This window comes from Miscanthus floridulus, chromosome 1, assembly GCF_019320115.1.
Source record: "Miscanthus floridulus cultivar M001 chromosome 1, ASM1932011v1, whole genome shotgun sequence".
Classification (NCBI taxonomy): domain Eukaryota; kingdom Viridiplantae; phylum Streptophyta; class Magnoliopsida; order Poales; family Poaceae; genus Miscanthus; species Miscanthus floridulus.
The window spans coordinates 179,679,670-179,706,272 of NC_089580.1; the positions used below are offsets into that span (position 1 = coordinate 179,679,670).

At 46.9% G+C, this 26,603-nt stretch overlaps 1 pseudogene; it reads right to left on the reverse strand.

Moving 5' to 3' along the window:
• Positions 1–26,603, reverse strand: part of LOC136503941 (nuclear pore complex protein NUP214-like) — a 59,354-nt pseudogene that overhangs the window by 19,567 nt on the left and 13,184 nt on the right.

Sequence of the window (26,603 nt, forward strand, 5' to 3'; positions counted from 1 at the left end):
TTTCTCAACATAAGCTTTTGGTGGCAGATTTTCGTTTTCAAGTGCGTGCCCGTAGGGATAAACAAGCTAAGATTGAAAGAACAAAGTGGTGGAAACTGAAAGGGGAGACGTCAGAGGTATTTAGGGAAAGGGTTATCAAAGAGGGCTCTTGGAAGGAAGAAGACAACATAAACAATATGTGGAACAAGATGGCAACCAACATTCGGAAGGTAGCCTCAGAGGTGTGTGGAGTAACCAAAAGAAGGGGATGCGAGGCTAAAGATACTTGGTGGTGGAACGAGGAAGTCCAAAGGGCTATTAAGGAGAAGAAAGAATGCTATAGACGCTTGTACCATGACAGGAGTGTGGACAACATAGAGAAGTATAAGGTGGCAAAGAAGACTGTAAAGCGAGCTGTAAGTGTGGCAAAGGGTAGAGCGTACGAGGATCTTTACCAACATTTGAGTACGAAGGAAGGAGAGAAGGACATTTATAGGATGGCTAGGGTTCGTGAGAGAAAGACACGGGACTTCAACCAAGTTAAGCGCATTAAGGATAAAAGGGAGCATCTCTTGGTAAAGGAGGATGAGATCCGACATCGATGGCAAGAGTATTTTGACAAATTGTTCAATGGTGAGAATATGGATACAACCTTTCAGTTGGATGACTCTTTTGATGACACCAAGAGGCGCTTTGTGCGGAGAATCCAAGAATCTGAGGTCAGAGAGGCGTTGAAAAGGATGAAAGGAGGTAAGGCGATGGGACCGGATGGTATCCCAATCGAGGTGTGGAGATGCCTTGGGGACATAGCTGTAGTATGGTTAACCAAACTGTTCAACCATATTTTTCGATCGAACAAGATGCTTGATGAGTGGAGGAGAAGTATATTGGTACCGATCTACAAGAATAAAGGGGATATTCAAAGTTGTACAAATTACCGGGGAATTAAGTTGATGAGCCATACTATGAAGCTATGGGAGAGAGTTATCGAGCATCGCTTGATTGCAATAACACGGGTCTCTATGAACCAATTTGGTTTCATGCCCGGAAGGTCAACCATGAAAGCCATTTTCTTAATAAGACAAGTTATGGAGCGGTATAGGGAGAAGAAGAAGGACCTACACATGGTTTTTATTGACTTGGAGAAGGCTTATGATAAAATACCAAGGAATGTTATGTGGTGGGCTTTGGACAAACATAAAGTCCTAACGAAGTACGTCGGGCTCATTAAGGACATGTACAGCAATGTTGTGACTAGAGTTCGAACAAGTGATGGAGACACGGATGACTTCCCGATTAGGATAGGACTACATCAAGGGTCAGCTTTGAGCCCTTATTTGTTTGCTTTAGTGATGGATGAGGTCACAATGGACATACAAGGGGACATCCTTTGGTGTATGCTTTTCGCGGACGATGTAGTGCTAGTTGATGAAAGCCGGACATGAGTGAATCAGAAACTGGAGTTATGGCGGGAGACTTTGGAGTCCAAAGGTTTTAGACTTAGTAGAACTAAAACTGAGTATATGAGATGTGACTTCGGCACTACTACTCGGGAGGAGGAAGATATTAGTTTGGAAGGTCAAGTAGTGCATAGGAAGGATACCTTTCGATATTTAGGATCAATGCTACAGAGGGACGGGGATATTGATGAAGATGTTAGCCATAGAATCAAAGCAGGGTGGATGAAGTGACGGCAAGCGTCTGGTGTCCTATGTGACAAAAGGGTACCACAGAAGCTAAAAGGCAAGTTTTATAGGACGGCGATTAGATCTGCTATGTTGTATGGTGTAGAATGTTGGCCTACGAAAAGACGACATATTCAACAGCTAAGTGTCGCGGAAATGCGTATGTTGCGTTGGATTTGCGGTCATACAAGAAGGGATCGAGTTCGGAACGATGATATACGTGAGAGATTAGGGGTAGCACCAATTGAAGAAAAGCTTGTCCAACACCGGTTGAGATGGTTTAGACATGTGCAACGGAGACCTCCAGATGCACCGGTGCGTAGTGGAATCCTAAGTCAGGATAGTAACGTGAAGAGAGGCAGAGGAAGACCGAAATTGACTTGAGTAGAGGCAATAAAAGGGGACTTGAAAGGATGGAATATACCCAAAGACTTAGCCTTAGATAGGAGTGCTTGGAAGACAACTATTCACGTGCCTGAACCTTGATTGCTTCTGTTGGGTTTCAACTCTAGCCTACCCCAACTGGTTTGGGACTTAAAGGCTTTGTTGTTGTTGTTGTTACAAGTTCCCACCAGAGAAGAGAAATGCAAATAGAATCTAGCAAGCAAATAAATATCACCGTGTACAGCAGACGAGCTAGCAAAAAGGGGTGGACCTCACCTGACTATATCCATCTTTTTATCTAATGTACTCCCTCAATTTCAAATTATAAGACATTTTGGCTTTTCTAGATTCATAACTTTTGCTATGTATATCTAGATACATAGTAAAAGCAATGTATCTAGAAAAGCCAAAACGTCTTATAATTTGAAATGGAGAGAGTAGTAATATTGAAATCCAACAAAGCAACACAAGTAGAAGAATAATAGACTAATTGATTTTTTATCCTAAGTTCCATATAGAAGACCCCATTGCATGGTAAGAGAACCTAACAAGCAAACAAGGTAAGAGAAGACAAAATTCACATGGTTACCCCCTTGTTGACGTATACAGTTAACTGGTTTGTGCCATCTTTTGTATCGTACCTATTGCTATAGGGGTAGTGCCTGGAAATACTCACTAAGTTACTATATACTCCCTTGATTACAAATCAAGTGGTAAACGGGAACTATTAAAAAAAACTTGACCTGGAGGAGAAATGTCCCCCTGATTTTGTTCTTAAGAAGTTTTTGCTAGTCATCGAACCTGGACCGGTGATGGGGGTTTCATTGTGTCGGTACAGAAAGTGACCAACTAGTGAATATTTGTAGTTTTGTTGTACGTTGTGATCGGAGGTGGCCTAGCACTCAATAACACAGGATTTATACTGGTTCAGGCAACATGCCCTACGTCCAGTCGGGGTTGGTCGGTGACTTTATTCCTGAGCCCAGGTTCTCGAAGTTTGCAGTGGGGTTACAAACGAGAAGGAGAAGGATGGGGGGTACCAGAGGCCCGGTCGGAAGGGCCGAGAGCGACGGGAACTCTGCTATGAGCAAAGTGTTCAAGCGTGTGCTTGAGGTCCGAACCTAGCGGTTCTGTGGTTGTGAGCTATTGGACTAATGAATCTAAAGGAACTAAGCTTGGATGAATCGGTCCGTCTCCATGTTGGAGGGAGTGCATCCCCTTTTATAGATGAATGGGATGGCTTTACAGGTGAGAGGGAGAGGGTACGGATGCTTTTAAGCCTTGTTGCCCACACCGATGAGGATTGGATAATGGTAGGCGTCCACAACACTGTTGATGTCACTGTAGAATGTCAGGTGCACGTGAGAGGTTGCGTTGTCTTCTTCAGGAAGGGTTGGTGTCGGTACCTACAAAATACTGCTGGATGCCTAGAGGCATGTGAGGAGTCTCACCACGTTTACCGGGTATGGTGAATCCCGCGCCTACAACACTATTGATGCCCAGAGGCATGTGAGGGGCTTTTTGTCGTATGGGAGTCCAACGGCGCCTACAATATTGTAGGGATAAAGGTCGACGCCTACAATACTGTTCGTGTCAAGACAGTTGTGGAACATTGTTTCCGTAGGTGTACAGGGTATGGTCCCTATACCGTGGTTTGACTTGCGTGCTGCTTTCTTCGTTTGTCCCTGGTCCCTTTCAAGCGGGCGTCCTTGGTCAGATGGCCCCAGTCGGCTTAGGTTGCGCTGGTCGGAGAAGAGCGGTGAGCAGGGTTCTTACGTACCCCAGTCAGAGAGACGCGGGGTCAGAGTCAGAAGTAGGGCTCGGGGCAGGCCTTCCGATCGGAGAGGCCATCCAGAGGCGGCTGGAGCCCGAATCGAGCGCTCCGGTCGGATAGGTGGGCCGAAGTAGCTGATGAACGGGCGTTGCTCTTCTTGGGCCAGGCCTTCCGGTCGGTTGCTGGACCGTCCTTTTGCCCTGTTGTTTTAGACTTTCGGGTCAAGACTTGGCATGGAAGCCGGTCCCTGAGGGACTCCGGGTTTATGAACCCGACAGGAGCCCCCGAGCCCCTGGGCGATTCGGGCAGAATCATCCAGGGGATTTTTATGCGGGTGTAGCCTCCGAGCCCCCGGGTGGTTCGAGCAGAACTAGCTGGGGGTTTTTTCTGCGTTGTCAGCGGGGGAGGTTTTTCTATTTGTTCAGTGGGTGTGCACGAGCGCACCCGTGGGTGTAGCCCCCGGATGGTTCGGGCAGAACCGTCTAGGGGTGTTATTTCAGGGGGCGTGTGTGCATGTTTTTAATCTGAGACAGATTTTAACCAAGGCATCATTGTGCAGCTGAGGCATTTTTAGGCATGAAGATTTGGTTTGAGACAGAACTTACTGATCCCGGCGTCGATGCGCGCCGTGGATCGGGCGAAGAAGTTAGTTCAGACATGAGAGAGCTCATTGATCCTAGCGTCGATGCGCGCCATGGGATTGGGTGAGGGAGTTAGTTCGGTCGTGAGAGATCTCACTGATCCTGGCGTCGATGCATGCCGTCGGATCGGGTGAGGGAGTTAGTTCGGTTGTGAGAGAGCTCACTGATCCTGGCGTCGATGCACGCCGTGGGATCGAGTGAGGGAGTTAGTTCAGACAAACCATGGCGTCGGTGCACGCCGTGGTTTTGAAATGGTTAGTTTAGGGGACGGACGAGACCGAGCCCGTGGGTCCTAGTGTCGGTGCGCACCGTGGGACCGGGCGGGTCAGAGTCGTTGATCCTTGGCCTCGGTGCAGCCTGGGCAGCCGAGGTAGTTAGTTTAGTTAGTTTTCACGCGAGTTCAGGGTCGTGGTCCCTGGATTTTTGGAGCACAGTCGGAAGTGAAGCCGCTACGCGAGTTCGGAGTCATGGTCCCAACCGTAGCCGGATGTCGTAGATCCTATCGACGCGAGTTCAGGGTCATGGTCATAGGGTTTTTTGGAGCGCAGTCGGAAGTGAAGCCATTATGCGAGTTTGGAGTCACGGTCCCAAGCGTAGCCAGATGTCGTAGATCCTGTCGGTGCATGTTCAGGGTCGCGGTACCAGGGTTTTTGGAGCGCAGTCGAAAGTGAAGCCGTTACACGAGTTTGGAGTCACAGTCCCAAGCGTAGCCGGATGTCATAGATCCTGTCGACGCGAGTTTGGGGTCACGGTCCCTGGATTTTTTGGAGCACAGACGAAGTGTAGTTAGTTAAAGATCAGACGAGGCGGTGCTCGCGGATCCTAGAATTGGTGCGCGCCGCGGGACCGGGCGAGTTAGAGTCATGGATCTGGCGAGTTCGAGGTCACTGTCCTTGGCGTTTGTCTTGAGCCCCCAAGCCCTGTCGGGCCTTCGTGGGGGTCGATGTGAGTTGTGTGCGTTACCCCATCTGGTTCCTCACAACCAGAGGGGCTAAGTTTCATCGCTTGTCCCGATTGCTTAGGCTCGAAGACTAGCTTGGTGAGTTCACTAACGGGTGTGATCGAGCAGAATTCGGGTCCGTCGTTCATGATGGGGTCGACATAGCCCTTTTGTGACATTCCACTATACTCCTTTACCTGCAACCCAGCAGATGCCAAGGTCGTTATGGAGACCGACCCGGATGGTCTAACGGTCTCCCTTCGATGGAGATTATGTGGGCCTAGCGAGAGGTTCAGGATCGAACGAGAAGGTTGAGATGACCCAGTCTGCCGGACCGGGTGAGGGCCGCACGGTGCTCATCTATGGTTTTCTCCCCTGGCTCTGTTGGTTGCTCATGTCGAATGAGGCAACTACCGCTTCGTGATGCAACATGGAGCGTTCTGATGCATTTCGCTGCACGTGTGATGCTTAGTTCCTGAGCCCCCGGGCGGTTTAGGGCCCGAATCATCCGAGAGGCGTGGGCATATGGAATAAATGCGTGTATGGATGTATGAAATGATTGTAAGAAAATAGAGGGGGTTGGTAGTGCTCACCTTGATGGTTTAAGTGACGGGGTTTGAAGAGCTTCAGTCGGAAATGTCCAACCGGGACCTGCGCTCATCAATCTCGATGGAGATTCTGTGGGCCTGGCGAGAGGTTCAGGATCAAACGAGAAGGTTGAGATGACCCATTCTGCTGGACCGGGCAAGGGCCGCACGGTGCTCATCTATGGTTTTCTCCCCTGACTTTGTTGGTTGCTCATGTCGAATGAGGCAACCGCCGCTTCGTGATGCAACATGGAGCGTTCTGATGCATTTTACTCCACGTGCGATGCTTAGTTGTCGAGCCCCCGGGCGGTTCAGGGCCCGAATCATCCGGGAGGTGTGGGCATATGGAATGAATGTGTGTATGGATGTATGAAATGATTGTAAGGAAATAGAGGGGGTTGGTAGTGCTCACCTTGATGGTTTAAGTGATGGGATTCGGAGAGCACATGCTCACCTTGATGACCTGAGTGATGGGCTTCGGAGAGCTTTAGTCAGAAATGTCTGACCGGGACCCATGCTCATCATTCGTGATGGAGTCGGCATGGCCTACATGGGACGCTCCTTCGCTTCCTACCTATGTCTCGGGGTGGATACTGAGCGATTCGATAGACTCAGGGGGCCGGTTGGTCTCTCGGTGGAGATTTCATTTTTGGTCTCCCTAGGTCTGTCCTGGGGAAGCAGGGAGCCGCCCACGTGTGGTGGTGCTTTGGTTCCTATGCCTGTCGTGTGGTAGTGGTTGATCGTGCGGTAGTGGTAGGCCATGGCCAGGCCACGTCCCTTCTGATCAGGAGCCGTTCCATTGGGCAGAGCACGTCTCAACGGTCAGGGTATGTCTTATCTGTATTAAATGGAAAAGAGAGAGGTTTTCTTGCTCCGCCGTTCCGCCTTCCCCAATCGACGCGTCCTTCCCTAACTGCTGTTTCATTTTCCTTAAGTAGGAGAAGTGAGAGGGTTTTCGTCCTGTTCTTTTGCCTGTTCCTCCTCTACCGCCGTCTTCCCTTCTCCTTCTTATTGTGAGCGTTCTAGAGAGCCGCGGTGGTTTCTAGGAAAGAAAGGGGAGAGAGCAAGGGAGAAGAGAGGAACTCACCAAAATGTCGGAGTAGAGGTCGTCCACCATGAGGACGTCGGTGCTGGAGGCTTTCGTCACGAAGGGGTTTCTACCGCCGCAGGAGGTGGCGCACTGGAGGGTCCCCAGGAGGGAGGAGTTCCCACAACCTCATCCTAACGAGGTGGTTTCTTTTCTTACCTTTCATGAGCGCAGATTAGGATACCCCGCGCACTAGTTCCTGCGTGGGCTCCTCAATGAGTGGGGTCTAGAGCTGTAGCACCTCAATTCGATAGGGGTGCTGCACATTGTTGGTTTCGTCACCGTCTGTGAGGCTTTCCTCAGGATGGAGCCGCACGTGGGGAATTCGGCCGAGACCGCACCGGTGGGGGGGTTCGCCCTGCAGAGGAAGCAGAGTGCTAGAGGTTTGTATCCCACGTATATCCCATGTGACTCCAACCGGGGATGGCATGTGGAGTGGTTTTACATCCGGAATCTGGCAGAGGCGCCGTTTCTGGCGTTCACCGGTGGGAGGCTGGTGAAGCAGAAAAGTTGGTCATGGGGTTGCGCCCGCACAGAGAGGCACAAGGTGGAGGTCATCGAGGAGGAGCTGTGGAAGCTCGTAAGGCTCGGCCTTGACGAGGTGTGGGTGTTCCACACCCTCTTCCACCACCAGGTCGTGCCATTGGTGGAGAGGACACGACCAATGTGGATGTACGGTGGCCGGTCAGACCTAGACCGTGTGTCACCGGAGGACCTGCCAGACGACGAGGTCTGGAGTCGCCTTGGTCGGGTGCTGCAGCTGAGGCCCAAGGATATGGTTGTGGGGAAACCCATACTGTTTAATGCCTCGGTCGTGTCCAACCTGGTATGATCCCTTATTTTGTTCGTGTTTCTTCCTCTACTTTTCTTGTTTCTTGATCCTGGGCCATCCGTTCCATAGGGGCTTGAAAGGTAAAAGTCTCGGCCGCACCTTCCTAAGGGACCAAAACACAGGGCCCGGTAGGCCGCCCAAAAGGAGGCGACAGACGCCCAGAAGAAGAAGAGAACCAGGGAGGTTCAGCGGAAGCAGGAGAAGGAGAAGGAGGTCGCCCGATGCGTGAGGGCCGGGGAACGTAGGAGTGACGTCAAGTCGGAACTCGTGTTGGATGATCCTATGGATTTGGATGACATGGTCTTCTCCGACGAGGAGAGTCGGGAGGTCATTGTGACCTCGACGGAGCATCGCGACCCTGCAGCGACGTCCGCTGGTGAGGAGCAAGAGGCCGCGCGGCATGCGGAGGTTCCTGCGTCGAGGAAGCGTGCGGCGAGCGCGGACGCTATCGGTGGATGGGCGGCGAAGCAGACGCGGTCACCGCGCCCCTTGGTGGTGTCGCCGGTCCCGTCGTTGCCCGTGGCGGATGCGGCTGAGCAAGTCGGGCGGCCCGAGGAGCGGGCTGGTGCTTATGCGATGATGGGACCAGTGCCAATGCCTGACTCATAGCCGGAGGAGGCCCTACCTACCGTGGGTGCGGTCAAGCTATCCGGGCGGTCTGAGGGGCAGACTGGCACCCAAGTGGCGTGCGACTTGCAGTCAGAGGACGCTCCGTCCGCTGCTCTGGTCGGGAGTCCCGAGCCGGAGGTCGTAGTGACCCACAGGCCGGGCAGGAGCCAGTCAGGACGACTCCACCCTCGTCTAAAGTAAGGGGGCACGAGTCGCAGCCTAGGAGTGGCCCTCATCCCGTAGGTCCATTGTCGTCAGAGCCTGCCTTCAGGGTCGTGCCGCTCGCCTCTCGGTATGTTTTCCTTTATTGCTCTTCGATCTTTTGTTGGTTGAGTCTTTTTGGAGTGTGACTCGCCTATAATTTCTATCAGTGGCCGGGGGATGCCGGGGTTGAGCATTGCCCCGACCCCCGTGCAGGAGACTTGGAGGCCTACCCTGTAGCGTGTTGTGGCAAGCGAAGGGGGCAGCAGGGTGGTAGCGGCAAAGCCTTCCCTCCCAGGGGTGGTGCCCCCTAGGGTGGCTGCTGATAAGGCGGTGTTGGTGGCGATCCCGGTGCTAATGGCGGGGGTTGCGTCGAAGGTAACTCTCGCGGCCCCTCCTCCGCCGGTGGCGGTGGAAGAGACGAGGGAGGGCGAGCTCCCTATCTCATTGGGTGGAGGGTCGCACGGCTTATCCTTACTGTCGGAGCCGAAGGCATCGGAGGGAAGTGCGGTTGGGATGGAGTTGGGACGGAGTTGGGACGCCTGGCGGTGTTCCACGTGAATGAGGTGGTGAACATCCCGTCTGACGATGAGGCGGGTATCGCAGCAGAGCCACCGGTGTCGTCACGGGAGCTGGCGGTGTCGCCGCGGGAGCTGGCGGTGGTCCATTTGGAGGCTAGGCCCTCCGGCAGTTTGCCAGAGGGTGACCTAGAGTGGCCCTGCCCTGAGGACCTATTGAAGGTGCGGTTCGTCCTCTGGGATTCCTAGGAGCGTCAGCTCTAGGACATTTTTGGGGGACAAGGGCATGTCGCGGTGTTCGAACTCACCAAGCTGTCCGCGAAGCTTGAAAGCGCCCAGAAGCAGGCGCAATTCGCTCGGTAGTTGGTTGAGGTTGACCTGTAGCTTGCTGCGGAGGTGAGTTTCTGGTACTTGTCCTTGCCCTTTGAATCTTTTATCGGTTGTCTTTAGCATGCTTGTTTTTCATAGAATCTGAGGAAGATGTCGTCCCGCAAGTCTTACTTCCTCCGGATAGAACACCCCCAGATGGCCGAGCTCGAGCGTCGGGTAGGGTCCGCTTGCTGCGAGTCCTAGGACCGGGTGGCTGAGCTTGCCGTAGCGCAGGCAGAGGGGCAGCGTGCAGCGGAGCAGGCGACTGCCGCCGAGCAAGGGCTCGAGGTGATGAAAACCCACCAGGCGAAGAGTGAGGCAGGGTTGAGGACATCCTTGGCGAGCACCAAGGCGGCGCTTCAAGAGGCCTTAGCGGCCCTTGAGCCAGAGCGGAGTGCTTCGGCGTTGGAGCGGGCTGCCCTGGAATCGGCGTAGATGGCCCTAGAGGCGGAGCGAAGGGCCCGGTCGGAGGCAGACCAGGAGGTGCTCACGCTCCGAGGCTGGGTGATGGGGACGGAGGAGGCGAACACCCGGTTGTGCGCACAGGTGACTCGACAGGCGGAGGAATTCTCTGCCCTTGAGAACTCTCGCGTTGGTATGTACCCTTTCTTTTTTCGTTGTGTTGGTTTCTTTTTTCAGCCTGTTCCTGAGCTTGTCGCCCCTCCTTCAGAGCTGGATGGAAAGGTGAAGACGTTGTAGCAGGACCTAGAGACGACCAAGGCGACCCTCAGCCAGAATGCGGAGGAGCTGGCCAAGTCCCATGAAGAGCGACATGCTCTTGAGGGGGACCTTGACCAGATCCGCAACGTTGCCCAGCTCATCATCTTGGAAGTCTTCGGGTCGGTGCCAAGCACTGGCACGCCTGCTGTCCAGCTAGCGGAGGTCCCGGACGCGGTCAAGGACCTTGTTAGGAGTGGGCTGTTTTACGGAGCGTCGGGAGTGCTGACCTCGGTGGCAACGCACCACCCGAATCTGGACTTTGCCACTATCTACAGTGGGTATGCTGAAGGTCTGAGCATGGGGGACATCCAATCGATTAGGGAGAGCTTACACCCGCATGTGCGGTCGGTGTCAGAGCAAGTCTCTGCCGATTGGGTGATGGATGTTCGCCGTGAAGACATGGCCTGAAGCATACGTGGGGAGGATGCTTCCGAGCCTGCGGATAGCACGGAGCCTAGTTTGGGGGGGACGTCGCCTTGGCTCCGATCAAGGCGAACGTCGTGCCACCGGGGAGTGAGCAGCCTGTGTCTTCGTCGATCGTGCCGCCAGCAGATGCGGCCAGGCCGGTTCAATAGCTTGTAGGATATAAGTAGTTTAGTGAATGTAAAAAAGTTTAAGTTTGTGGGGGAGCCCCCGTGTAAACATTTCTATGTGCTTAACGGTTATAATGGTATTTTGTTTTCTGTGATGGAGTCACTCCGTTCAGGGAAACTTGTTCCCTTTCGTTCCTTTGTTTTTCCTTAGCATAACTTTGTTTTTTATTTCTTTTTTTCATACCTGCCCGTTTGTCCCGTAGGCTACAACCTTGGGAGCCCGGGACATGGCCCGCGAGGCTCAGCTGCCTGTAATCATAGGAAAAGGCGGGGTGCGATCAGTCGGAATTTTTAAAGCAAAGCTACGTAAGGTAAATTAAAGGAATGAACCACCCCTTTATTAGGGTAGGAAGGAATTTCTCCACACGATAGTAAACAAAACAGAGAGGTAGTAGTTAAGCATAATGATAGTAGTATACTCTAGTTGAGCCCCCGAGCGCCTCGAGCCGAAAAGTGTTCGTGTCAGGGTGCTTTTGCAGGAGCATATACTAAGTAAATAATGTTAAGACTAAAACTTAGGGGAAGAAAAAATGACATAGCTATTCCAAGGTGCTCGGAGAGAGCGTCATCGTTGTTGTCCTTCGGTCGGTAGGCATCTGGTCGGATCACTTCATCCTTCGGGCGTCTGAATCCTTGCCCGCTGCGCCCCCTTCTTCGGTTGCTGCCTCTTCGCCTTTTTCTTTCCTTGGCATGCCAGTCTACCTCAGCAGGCGCTTGAGGAGCTGGCAGTCCTTGTAGAGATGTTTGACGGGATAGTCGTGGTTGGTGCACGGGCTCTCCATGAGATCGTGGAAGTGGCCCGGAGGGTCTTGCTGGGGCTGCATGCCCGCATGATCGGCCGCGGCGACCGACGCGGAGTTGTTCGGTCGGCGACGATCCTTTCTATTCTTTTTCCCCTCTACATGGAGGGGCCCTCATCTTGATCCTGGCGCTTGGTCTTACCTTTGCCGCGGCCTCAGTTGAAGCGCGGTGGGAACAACGCTTGCTTGAGGTGTTGGACAAAGGTCCGTGGTCCCAGGCTGTCAGGGTTGGCACTCCGGTTGACGCTGCGCGTGTCTCGGTTCGGCCCGAGCCACGCGTAGACAGGCGGTTGGCACGAAGCGGTCGTCAAGTTGAGGTGAGGTGCCATTGTGGCTTCCTATGCCGCACTTTGTGGTTGTTGTGGTGATAGGGTGTAGTGCCCCATCTGCTGCGTCCCTGTTCCCCGGACGGGGAGCGAGGTCGCGAGTCGGCATCATGATACGGAGCACTCCGCTTGTTGAATGGCGGTGGTCTCCAGCAGTGCCTGGAGGTTCCGGTGGATCACCCATTCGCGAGGGTCGTTCGGCTTAGATAGGCCGCGCAGGAGCATTGCCGCGGCGGCAATGTTCTGACTGGCCCGAGCAAACTGCGGGGGATCGGTCCCCCTAACCGGGGTGTTGCGCTGGACCTAACGGGCGCGACCCTGAGCGTCGTTCGCTAATCTATGCGCACGGGGCGCAGTGTGGTGCGCCGAGCGCGCTGGTGCAGTCGGTGGCTGATGCGGCCACTGTCGTCGTAGATCCTCCCCGTGCTCACGTGTGAGCTCGGGGTTCTCCGCATGAGGGCCCGGAGGGGCGTGAGTCCGTGAGGACTCCGTTATCCCTGGCGCCTGCTCCGGAGCGTCCGCCATAGCGCACTCGCGGGATGGACGGTGGCTAGGTGCCACGTCGCCGATGCTGGAGCCGTCACTCCCGACGTCGTCATCCATGATGTCGAGGAAACAGGTGGGAGCATAGCTCGTCATCCCCACGAACTCAGACATGAGAGGGAGCGGCACCATAATCTTTTGGAGCCCCCGGGCGCACGCGGCCGCAGGAGACACGAGGCCGTAGGGGAACCGGTCGTACGGTGGCAGCGACGGGGACAACGGCAACCCTCCGGGTATTTGGCGGAAGATAGAACGTAGTAAGTGAATAACAACATGTATATTACTCACAGCGGGGTTTGAGCAGAGAGTTTGCTCGGAATGAAGCGCAGATGCCGTGCCGTCGACGTCGCGCGTCCCGGAGTCGATGGAGGACGTCTCTCCGATGGGTGCCGGGTCGCGAGTCTCCTCGCGGAGGTGGACTACGCCGAGCCGGTCTAAGTGTAACTCAGGAGAAATTGACAAATGGGACCTATAACATGACTAGTAACTGTGTACAATGGCATGTTTTTAATCAAGTGAGTTGATGGATCAAGGATTTCCTTCTCGAAAGATTTTTGGTGAAATCCATGCAGAAAATTCATTTTCCATTTCAGTGCTCATAAAATCTGTCAAAGAACAGCCTGCCAACATACATGTTGAGAATACTCAATAGAGCTTCTCAAGGACCTAGGTTCACATACCAGCGATGCAGATAACCCAAAAGTAGATTAGGTCCAACTCCGGGTGGTAAAGCATCATCCATAATGCTGTGGAAAATATCAACATAAGTATAAACATCTGGCTTGCCTGGGCTCCATAAGCACATTGCAGAAGTAATGCAGTCAGTTGATCCAATTAGTACTGTAATATTTGTTAAGGCAAAAATTACATAAATATGTTTTATTAACCCTTGCCAATAAATGATTTGACAATAAACCAATTTTAGGATTTATTTTTTGTTATCCGAAAGTTGAAGGCTATACATCTAGGATATTAAGACAAAAACATAGACACAATTTTAGCTTGCACAAATCCCAACCAAGAACATGGTCCTGGTAAACATTCAGATTATATCCTTGAAACATGGTTTGTCATTTGCTGTGGTCATGGCCTAACTATGCCCAGAGAGATATGTAGCTATTGAAGCAACTTTGTACACGCATGTTCCTAAAAGTATATGCAAATGAAAATTTTGGCTATGTGCCCAAAAAGATGTCTCTAGCTATTGAAGCAACTTTATACAAGCGTATTGCTAAAAATATATGAAAATGAAACTTTGGCTAAATAGCACATCGCATGTGATATGAATCCGACGACAGCAAAAAAGGCGTCTAGAGGACCACCTAACCTCACAAAATGTGCTTTCTTCAGTCCTTATAACTTGAACAAGATATCCTTCTTCATTGTCATCTTCATTTAATCGAACACACCCATTAACAATACTATCACCATGTACCCAGCCAATGGAATCCACTGCTCGCAAATAGAAAATCATCAATAATGAACAATAAAAGTACATACTAAATGCAATTTCAGCTGCACGCAAACCAATAACATACAAAATGAACTGATGACTCTATGTCCTATATCACAATGTTTATGGAGCAAATGTAAAAAAAAACTTTCCCAAGGGATTCTGGATGACAAGATATCTCACAGTTTCCTAAGGGGCTATCAATTTTATCATTGGTTCTTCAATATATAATTGTACAGGATGACTACGGTACAGCAAGTCAACTAGTTTTTCCCATGTGATTCATAAATACTTGTTCCAAGAATCCCTGGTCATCAAATAAGTGGGCATCATACATATAGACTCTGGGGCTCACAATTTCTTCATAAAGACGAAATCAATTGATCAAACGGTAAAAACATGTAAGAAACACGTGATACTTGTGAATTCAGTGCCTGATGAGAACCAAACCTATCAGTTTCATCTACCATATACTCGCAAAAAAAAAGAGCTTCATCTACCATAGACCATAAATCAATTTTACATATTAGTGACTCAGTGTAAGCACGGTGCTGTTTTTCGACAGAGAAGGATCAACTATAGTATATGGTGATGACCACCTCCATTTTACAAGTGTTTCAACTGACTAGTAGACCATCTGGATCAACTGACATCCTCACATGACTGATGAAAAATATAGAACAAAAAAAGCCTTAGTCCCAAGAAAGTTGTCAAGCTGGGGTAGGCTATGAGGGAAAAAATATTAACATGACAACAATAAGATTAAAAGTAGAGCATTTCATTCTGTATCTAGGGATTGTAATATAGAATTATAGACTATAGAAGAAAAAGGTGTATGGTTACCTTTGATGGTAGTGCCCTCTGAATCACTTTCATCAGACCACAACCGGAACAAGAGGGACATGGAGGATGTTTCCTTAAAATCTGGTGATAATATGGTAAGTGTCGACAGAATATCGTCGGCAGTCCACCGAGGGGTATCCCATGATGATAGATTGATCGGCAGAGGAGCGTGCAATCAAGAACAAGAAGGCAACAGAGACACACGAGTTATACAGGTTCAGGCCGTCAGTATGACGTAATACCTTACTCCTGTGGTCTATTGGTTTGTATTAGCTATCGTATGATTTGTCGTGATTTTGTAGGGGGTCCCTGTCCGCCTTATATAGTCTGGGGGGCAAGGTTACAAGTCGGTTAGATCTGAGAGATAACCAGAAAGGAATAATAGATTACAAGAATCATGGGATCGTACGTATCCTAATAGATCTCGTAACATCTTCAGGATATCCTCCCCATGCCTTGCGGGAGGTGCCGACCAGAATCATGCCCCGCAAGGCTCCTTCTCGTGGGCTGGGCCACCCCTGGAGGCGTAGCCCATGTGGCCTACCGTGGGTATCCGGGGTCGTACCCCCCACAGCTAGTCCCCAAGCGCCTTGTACCCGTTGTGCAACGCCGTCTTGAGCTTTTCCGAGCAGGTGCGAACCAAAACCGAGCTGTCCAAATCATGGTCCGACCACCATAATGAATCGCCGAGCAGTTGTGAGCAGCTGCCGAGCAGCGTGCAACATCGCCGAGCAGTGTGTTCTGAGCACGGCTTGACATAAGGGTGTAAGGAGCTCAAGTCCAAAATTGAAAATTCCTGCGCGGTAAAATGAAGTGTGCCCACTTAGAGTCCGACCACGAGGGTAAAGATACCTTGTTTTAGCTTTTAGAGGCTCGAAGTCTTTCAGAAGAAACAAACACATTCACCGCAAGGTGAAGTGTGCCCACTTAGTCCCCGAGCCTGACAGTAGGTGACGTAGTCACGTGGTGCTAGGCTCAGAAAATAGTAAACCAGCCGAGCAGGTAGCCAGTCCCCGAGCGTAGCCTCGAGATGAAAAACAAACACATTCACCGCAAGGTGAAGTGTGCCCACTTAGTCCCCGAGCCTGACAGTAGATGACATAGTCACGTGGTGCCAGACTCAGAAAATAGTAAACCAACCGAGCAAGTAGCCAGTCCCCGTGTTTTAGGCGAAGATATCGGATAAATCAAACCGTGGAGAAAAATTTTGAGTAATGGTCGTGCAGTATCGGGTACTGAGCCTCATTAAATTGCGGAGAAATCAGTGAATATTTGGCGGCGATAAATGAGCGACGTGGGCTACTGTTACGTGATAGCCCAAGTTGCGGCCCATTAAACCACGTTGGAGGAGTCGAAGTAGCGTTGATCGCGGGAACGGTTTCCCAAAAACCCTCAGATGCAAGGAAAGGTGGGGAAAGTGCTTTATAACCGCGCCGCCACATACATCGCCTCCTACCTCTGTCAATCTACCCTACTTCCTTCCTTCGCAATCCCGTCGTTCCACATTCCGCACCAACGCGAGCACTCGCCTCCAATCTAGGACCAATCTGGAGAGAATGGCACCGAAAAAAGGAGCCGCAAAGCCGAGGAAGGCGGCCACTGGAGCCAGCCGCGATGAGGAGTGGGTGCCGTCGAAGACGGGGGCGGCGGATCTCAACAGGATGGTGGCGGCGGGCATTCTCCCAGACCACCTCACTGCCGGATGGCGGCCGGCTAGTGGTGAGCCCTTCCCAACACCTCATACTGATGAGGCTGTAGTATTTGAAGATTATTTCTAGCGAGGATTAGGGTTTCCTGTCCACCCCTTTCTGAGGGTGAAAGTGCATCTAGCCCTTTAGTGAGTTTTGGATGATTGAATGACAACGTGATTAAAGAACTAACCTGTTTGCTAAGTGTGGATAGGTAATAGGTTATCTCACAGGTACTTAATGAAAGCCAAAATGATGTGTTATTGTGTAAACAATCTAGTTCAAGCACAAGACAACAATGCAAATAGAATTCATGCAAAGGCTTATTTATTGTGGGATTTCCATGTTCTATGTGAAAGCAAGCTTGTAAGAATTAATTAATGAGACATAAGGGATTGCATATGGATTGGTCTCATATTTGAAGCTTGCTAAATTGAAATGAAAAAGATAACAATACATATGAATGGATGATTCAACACAAGATGTGACTTAATGGCTTGAGATGGTGAAGATAGCAAGGAAAGGCTTCGAGGTACTAAGCAAGGGTGAAGGGCAAGCGACGGCTTGGCGGCCGAAGAACCTAGCTAGGGTGAAGAAGAAAGTACTTGCATTTAGTTGAGGTACTAATCAAGCTAAGATGGTCATATTGATGTGAAGGATCAAATCTATATTGGACAAGTTGATTAAAGTGACTTGATGCATTTGGAGTTATTCATATTTGATGAATGGAATCAAGTCACATGCTCAAGATGGCTATGCTCAAGTGAAAAGATCAATATTGACATGTTGGCACCCTCTCTTGATGAAGATTGAAAGACACGGCATCAATTTAAAGAAGATCAACTCAAAAGGTTTAATTTCATTTTTCTTTTGATCTTGAGTTAATAGGTATGCCATACTATTAAGAGGGATACAAGTTTAGGTGGTCTGAGGAAGATAGAGTGCTCAAGCATAATAATTAAATCAAAAGAGAGACACTCTAGCACTTCACGAGCACAAAGAATAATTTTCTGTGACTGTCGGTGTCGGAAGTCCCGACGTAAGCCGGAACTCCCGACAGTCGGAAGTCATGACTCTTGCCGGAAGTGCTGACTCCCAGTCACTGCCTGTGCGATGACTGTGGACGTCGGAAGTCCCGACGTGAGTCGGAACTCCCGACAGTCGGAAGTCCTGACCCAAGCCGGGAGTCCCGGCATCGATGGTTCTACTGACCTGCTGACTGTGCACATCGGAAGTCCCGACGTTCGTCGGAAGTTCCGACCGTCGGAAGTCCCGACGTTCGTCGGAAGTCCCGACGTTGGCTATCTCGAGTGGACTTTGACCTCACATGAACAGTGTTTTCTTCATACGTCGGAAGTCCTGAGATCTGCGTCGGAACTCCCGACGTAGATCTGAACGGTTAGATTTTGCCTTGGAGTATATATACCCCTCTCCTCATTTCTAACCGTTGCCCACTCATTTCATTGCAACAAACACTCGGCCGAAACAGCCCCCAAGCATTCTAGGCTCGCCACTCTTCTCTCCTTTGCCTCCAACTTCAATTCCTAAAGGGTTTGAGTGATTGGAGAGTGGATTGAGTGAGAAAAACACTTTGACTATTTCTTAGGGTTTGGGCCTCGATCTACGGAGTGGTGGCTTATCAACATCAAGAGAGTGACCCAACACCTTACCTTACCACTAGGAAGTGGGTTTGTAAGTTATCGGCATCACAAAGTTCATTTTAGCACTTGTAGTTCATTTCTAGTAGGGGTCGGAAGTGCTGACAGTTTGCGTTGGAAGTTCTGACCCAAACTGTTGGGACTTCTGACACGTCGGAAGTTCTGACCCAAACGTCGGGACTTCTGACACGTTGGAAGTTCTGACCCAAACTGTCGGGACTTCCGACATTAACTGACTAGTGCATTTTGATTCAACTCTTTGGTTGCCGCTGTTTGGCTCCCTAAGTTTATCTAGTATCTTTTATACACTTTGTGGCTAACTTGTGAGGGGTTGTATTACTCTGGTTTGGAGTTTCCATTTTGGAAACTCCTATTACCAATCGTTTCCGCTTTTAAAGGTGTTGATTTTTCAGAAATGCCTATTCACCCCCCCTTTAGGCGACATCCTAGATCCTTTCAATTGGTATCAGAGCGAGGTTCTCACCTAAAGCTTCACCGCCGTGAGAAAAGGATGTCGACGCCTATCGAGTTGGAGCCGATGCTTCTCCAAAATGATGGTTCAAACTTTCTATCTTGGTCAATTCATGTACTCAATGCTTTTAGAGATATTAGTCCTCTTGTTGAGCATATTGTATTTGCAAGCATACCTCTTCCTATAGTTGATTGGAGCAACTATAAGAATTTATCAAAAGAGGAAGAGATATGCGTGCAACTAAATGCTCAAGCTATTAATATCATTTTGAGTACATTGAGTGCAGAGGTTCAAGATGAGGCAATATTCAATGGACAACCACCTTCGGAGAGTGCTCATCTCATTTAGACCAAACTCATTGAGTTATATGGAAAATCCAAATGCGATGATGCACTTGAGGTCGAGTCAATGGAAAATATGTCCATTATGTCTTCATGCAGCGAAGAAGCCTCACAAGATCTCAAGAGCGCCGAGCCGGAGCAAGAGGTGCAAGCCGAGGTGACTGCGCTGTCTGCAAGCACATGCCGGACGTGTCCGGTATCCCTACCAGACGTGTTCGGTATGGCTGAGGCAGCCGGACAGCAGGCAGTCTATGATGATGAGGCTCAAGCCCGGTGGCGGCCAAGTGATGAGTCAACCTCAGTATCTCATGATACTCATCACTTATGTCTCATGGCCAGGAAAAGCAAGAAGAAGGCTAGCAAGAAAGATCAAGCCAAGGAGATAGCACGAGTAGATGATCAAGAAGAGAGTGATATTGAAATTGAAGATAGCTACACTCTTGATCATCTAAGCAACAAAGACAAGCTCATTCTCATGAAGCTAGTTGAGAAGAATGATGAGCTAGAGGAAGAGAATGAGAAACAAGAGCAATCACTTCAAAATCAAGAAAAGTTTCTCATCTCCAAATTGCAAGAGCTAAAGGCCATAAATGAGAGGTATGAAAAATTATCAATTGAGCATGCTTTAGTTACTAACTCCTCTTCTAGTGTTTCACAACTAGAGAAGGAAAACTTTGAGCTCAAGGCAAAATTAGATGAACTCAAGCAAATATAATGTGCTACAAGCAAACTATGTTCATCTCAAGTGCTCTCATGAAGAATTAGTAGAATCAAGCATCATGCTTGAGGTGGCTCATGAGGTTGTGATTACAACGGTAAAATCATCTCAACCTCCTACTCACACACTCACTTGTACACAATCTCAATTGAATATTTCTTGTGCTAATGAGTGTGCTTCTCAAGCAAGCCAATCTTCGATTGAGCAAAAATTTATAGAAAACATAGAGCTCAAAGAAGAGGTGAAAAGATTAAAGAAAGATGTGATTCGATTGAAGGGTAAGGAGAAAGCACAACCTTCTCAAGATAACCGTGATAACATGGTGAAGAAGCTTGAGAAGGGTTCAAACCTTGCTTCCTTCAAAACCCAACAAAGGAATCACATTTCAAGCAAGGCCAACACAACCAAGAGCAAGAAACATGAAAAAAGTATGTGCTATGGTTGTGGATTGTATGGACATGAGTGGGCTACGTGTCCACATAAGAATTGGGCCGATAAGGTTGAAGCCGCCACTCAAAAGGCTTCAATCAAGGAGGCCAAGCAAGTGAAGAGTGATGGACAAAGCGCTTGTCTCATGAGCAAGAAATTGGGGCATCCTACTAAGAAATGCCCAATATATCAAGAGTCAAGAAAGGTAGCCCAAGTTGCAACAAGAAGATGCTATGGATGCAATGAGATGGGCCACAAGGTTGATAGATATCCATACAAGCAAAACAAGCATAAAGCAAACAAAGGTCGCATATGCTATGCTTATAAAAGAAAGGGGCATCTAAGCTATGATTGCCCAAACGGTAACATCCCTAAGCCGAACACATTTGTTTATAATAATATGCTTAGGAAGACCACAAAAGGAGTTAGCACTAGCAAGGTGATGTGTTCACCACAAACTAGTACTAAGGCCATTTGGGTGCCTAAGCACTTGTTGACTAACCCAAAAGGACCCAACAAGAGTTGGGTACCAAAATGTGCTTAGGTTGATAATGTAGGTACTTGGTGGTGAGATGAAAGCTTCGGGATGGTTGAGCAAGTAAATTGAAAATATTCACTCAATCTATCAATCAATTCTTATCATAATCTCATATATGGTTGACCTGAAGATAAATCAATGACCATATCATTTACTTCATCTCTACCATTGGTAACAAGTACCTAAAGACCTTATAGGATAGCCACTTTGTGTTTAGTGCTCAATGGCTCACAAATAAGCATATTTGTGAAATAATTGGAAGTGACTAATTAGTTTTATTTAACCATTATCATATTTGCCATGTGATGCTTTTAATGGCTCTCTAGTAGAGCAATGCATTTGTTCAGATGCAGGCATACAAGAAGTACTAGAGCTAAAACGAAGAATCACAAGCAGCGCTTCAATTGTTTCTGTCCTGCGCCTACCAGACATGTCTGGTATGGCCAGGGCAGAAAGGAAAAGTGTTTATGTTCTTCACATGCCGGACGTGTCCGGTATATCTACCGGACGTGTCTGGTATGGCAAGAACCAGAGCACTAATTGGGATGCAATTGAGGTTTGATCCATATGATTTCATATATCCTTAATTTGCTCAGAAGCTTGTGATCTATCAAACATAAGTGGGTTGTGAGTATGTCTCAACGAAATTTAAATATGGCAAATTACTTTGTGTTGGTCAAAATAGAAAATTAACTCCTAAATTCTTAAAAGAATAAAGTGCTTGTTGAAAGTCATTCAAATTACTTGTGGTACTTATTTAGGAGGAGCTCAGTTTCTATTTTGCACCATTGTGGACTAACAAATTTATATAGCATTACTTGTAGTCCTTTAGATGAAAATTGATTTCATATATGGTATGATTATTTGACAAGTGAGGTCAACATGATGTTATAATGCCATGTATTATCTCAGTGGTGATATTGTGGACTAACAAATCTATCTAGTATTATTTGTAGTCCTTTGGATGAAAATTGATTTTATATATGGTATGATTATTTGACAAGTGAGGTCAACATGATGTTGTCATGCCATGTATTATCTCAGTGGTGATATTATGGGCTCAAGGCAAAGGTATGTATTTACATACATGCATTGTAAGTGCATCTAAGGCCCTTTATATGCTAGTGTGTGCATTTGTGTGATATAGGATAGATGTTTTTCAAAATCCCTAACTAGCATGTGTAGGTGGTGTGGTTTTTGAAAATCATGTGGTTTTTGGGTCTTTGTGACCTAGTCATGTCATATTGTGATTATTGCTACCCTTGGTTGATTATTTGCCTAATCACATGTGACATGGTTCTCTCAAGTCCATAAAAATCCCTATGTCCGTCTAAAATCTCTCTCAAGTTTTTGAAAATCATAATTTTGCCAAATATTCGAAAAAGAGAAAATCAATTCTTGGCTAATTCATGTCCCCTAAGTGAGAATCCTAAGCCTATTTCAATTGATGCAAATATTATGCCTATGAAGGTTTGTTATTGTACCTTATTGGTTAGTGTTGCAAAAATTCTGCTATTCATACTAAGGCTATGCCTAAGTATGTTGCGTCTAACATGAGAGGACCCAAACTAGTTTGGGTACCATCGAAAAGTGGATGATCGTTTGTAGGTACCATGGCATTGGAGACTTGATTCAATGAAATTATTATTGTTCATCTTATGTTGAGTCAAGTATTAAAACCTAGTGCAATTCTATCCCAATGCCAAGTCAAAATTGAGTGAAGTCCATATGCTATCAACATACAAGTGTCATATTCAAGTTGTGGGAATTTATTGATATATTTGAATGCCGGCAAATAAGTGGAGTTGAAGCTTGCAAAGATGATCATAAGCTATCAAGGTATATCTCTTGTTGATCAAAGTTTATTTGGGTGCATATGAGTTAATTGAATTGGATATATATGCATATGTTGCTTGCTATGAGATGTTTGAATGGATTAAATGCTTAAGTAATCAAGTTTGAAGTTGGTTTGATTGGATATGTTCATAAGATTTCTTCTAGTAAGTGGTTTGAATGGACATATGTCTTGTGAGAGTATCCAAACAAGTTGATTTCAAGTTTGGTTCAATTTGAAGAAAAATAGCTCAATTATTAAAATCTGTCCAATATTGAAAATCTGAGGTAGCAGTGATCATAGACATGTTTGAGTAACCAAATTTATTTGTATTGGCTTGAAATTTGGTCTGCATGCTCTACACTTATGGTATTAGTTGCTGTGCAAATTTCATGAGATTTGGATAAGTGATACTTCGGATTTGGAGTAGATCTTGTCAGCTATAGTGCAGCAGTTTTTAGCATGTAGCAGTGTGGAAAGATGTAAAATCTGGTAGCAATATGGAAGTCAAAAGAAGCTCAAATTTCTACAGCTACTAGAAGACTTAGTGTGTCACATCTTCACCAAATTTCGTGGTTTTTGGATGTGTACTTTGGGAGATATGATTTATTCTTTGAAGAGTACAGAATCTGCCAGGAAAGTGACAATTATTGGATTGATCAAAAGTCACTTAGATTCAAAGGTCCTCAAATTAGAATCATATCTATAAGTGATTGAGGTACCTATGTTTTGGTTTTGGTTTGAGATAGAAGCATGACAAATAATGAGTACAAGACAATTTGTTTGAAGAGTGTATCTGGTACACATTTGGTACTTAAGCTAGAGATCAAGACCAAGATCAAGATGAAGATGAAGTTTAAGTTCTAGTGATAATTGGAGATCTTTTGATAGAAACAAAAGAACTTAAACAAGTAGAAAGAAAAGGACTTAAAGAAGGATTCAAAGTTATTCATCAAATTAAGTCCAACAATATGGATCAATCAAACAAAATCTTTCAAGTGGATCAAGTGGTTTCCTTTCAAGTTATTTCAAGTGAGTATCAAGGATGATTCTTTGGACAGAGGTCACTTCGCTCTAGGATTGGATGGCTAAAATTGAAGTGGTAATCTAAAGAGACATTTGAGGTACTTGGTTGAAGAAAATCAAGAGATTGGTCTAGAAAGCAAGCAACACTCAAAAGAGAACAAGTCATGAAATTGCAAGTGATATCATGAAATTTCAAGTGGTATTACAAGTGGTGCATCTTTTAGTTCTCTCAAGCAAGCAATGATCAAAGAAGAAGCAAGCTAACCACAACAAGAAGAGTGCACTTGATCATTAGTGATTCTCAATTCATATGGGTGAAGAATAGGAATTCAAAGAATTGGCATCTATTGGTCTTCACTAAGCTTATAATTGGACTTCATGGTGCTATTAGAGAAATGAATTGAAATCTATATGACTATCTTCCTCTCCAATATAGCAAAGGTATCATTGTATTGTGCATGATCATTTTTCATCCCTTACTAGTATGCGGTTAGTGCATATAGTACATGCTTATAGGATCATGCATTACAAATGAAAATTTTTAGATTCATAGACTACCACTATTGCTTGAATGATTATATAATCTAGTGGTTAGTGTATGAGTTTGTTCATGAGCTAGTAAACCCATGTATTTGATCTATTTTGAATTGCAAACAAGTGACAAGTACAACCTCTTTAAGATGACAAAGGGGGAGAGTTTAATACAAAGGGAGAGATTAGTACAAAGTTTGAACCTTAAGCATTCTTTGTGCTTTGTATGATAGCTTGTAGCCCCTTTGTCCTTAGTATGTCATTGTTGGACCTTTGTGGTGATAGATGACAAAGGGGGAGAGAGACTGATTAAAGCTTCAGGATAGTCTCATTTGCTTATCTTTGTACCTGAAGATATGTACTGCAGGCTGTCGTTTCTTGTTTTTGAGCTTCATTGATGTATCTTGGATTTGAGATAGATTGTATCATGTGAGAGATGAGACTCACTTATGCTTTATCTATGTATCTCTTGAGATATGATCTTTTTTATATATCGGTGGTTTCTGGACTTGAGAAAATGTGTAATGAGTGCTATGTGTGAATTACATGTGTTATATTTATTTTCATAAGGACTATGCATGCTAGAATGAAAATATTTGATGTGATGCCTTTATATTTATTCTTGTGTGATATATCTTGTCATATGCATCACGGTTTAACTTTGTCACACACATGCACCCCACGGATGCAATGATTTAGGGGGAGTCTCCTATATGTTTTAGTATGTGCAATTGACATTTGAGGTCATTTTGTGAATTCTAATCATAAGCACATATTAAGGGGGAGCCTCTCATAAATTATTGAACCCAAAAGTTTAAATGTTTATATCATTTTGTAAGCTTTAATCAAATTGTCATCAATCACCAAAAAGGGGGAGATTGAAAGTGCATCTAGCCCTTTAGTGAGTTTTGGATGATTGAATGACAACGTGATTAAAGAACTAACCTGTTTGCTAAGTGTGGATAGGTAATAGGTTATCTCACAGGTACTTAATGAAAGCCAAAATGATGTGTTATTGTGTAAACAATCTAGTTCAAGCACAAGACAACAATGCAAATAGAATTCATGCAAAGGCTTATTTATTGTGGGATTTCCATGTTCTATGTGAAAGCAAGCTTGTAAGAATTAATTAATGAGACATAAGGGATTGCATATGGATTGGTCTCATATTTGAAGCTTGCTAAATTGAAATGAAAAAGATAACAATACATATGAATGGATGATTCAACACAAGATGTGACTTAATGGCTTGAGATGGTGAAGATAGCAAGGAAAGGCTTCGAGGTACTAAGCAAGGGTGAAGGGCAAGCGACGGCTTGGCGGCCGAAGAACCTAGCTAGGGTGAAGAAGAAAGTACTTGCATTTAGTTGAGGTACTAATTAAGCTAAGATGGTCATATTGATGTGAAGGATCAAATCTATATTGGACAAGTTGATTAAAGTGACTTGATGCATTTGGAGTTATTCATATTTGATGAATGGAATCAAGTCACATGCTCAAGATGGCTATGCTCAAGTGAAAAGATCAATATTGACATGTTGGCACCCTCTCTTGATGAAGATTGAAAGACACGGCATCAATTTAAAGAAGATCAACTCAAAAGGTTTAATTTCATTTTTCTTTTGATCTTGAGTTAATAGGTATGCCGTACTATTAAGAGGGATACAAGTTTAGGTGGTCTGAGGAAGATAGAGTGCTCAAGCATAATAATTAAATCAAAAGAGAGACACTCTAGCACTTCACGAGCACAAAGAATAATTTTCTGTGACTGTCGGTGTCGGAAGTCCTGACGTAAGCCGGAACTCCCGACAGTCGGAAGTCATGACTCTTGCCGGAAGTGCTGACTCCCAGTCACTGCCTGTGCGATGACTGTGGACGTCGGAAGTCCCGACGTGAGTCGGAACTCCCGACAGTCGGAAGTCCCGACCCAAGCCGGGAGTCCCGGCATCGATGGTTCTACTGACCTGCTGACTGTGCACATCGGAAGTCCCGACGTTCGTTGGAAGTTCCGACCGTCGAAAGTCCCAATGTTCGTCGGAAGTCCCGACGTTGGCTGTCTCGAGTGGACTTTGACCTCACATGAACAGTGTTTTCTTCATACGTCGGAAGTCCTGAGATCTGTGTCGGAACTCCCGACGTAGATCTGAACGGTTAGATTTTGCCTTGGAGTATATATACCCCTCTCCTCATTTCTAACCGTTGCCCACTCATTTCATTGCAACGAACACTCGGCCAAAACAGCCCCCAAGCATTCTAGGCTCGCCACTCTTCTCTCCTTTGCCTCCAACTTCAATTCCTAAAGGGTTTGAGTGATTGGAGAGTGGATTGAGTGAGAAAAACACTTTGACTATTTCTTAGGGTTTGGGCCTCGATCTACGGAGTGGTGGCTTATCAACGTCAAGAGAGTGACCCAACACCTTACCTTACCACTAGGAAGTGGGTTTGTAAGTTATCGGCATCACAAAGTTCATTTTAGCACTTGTA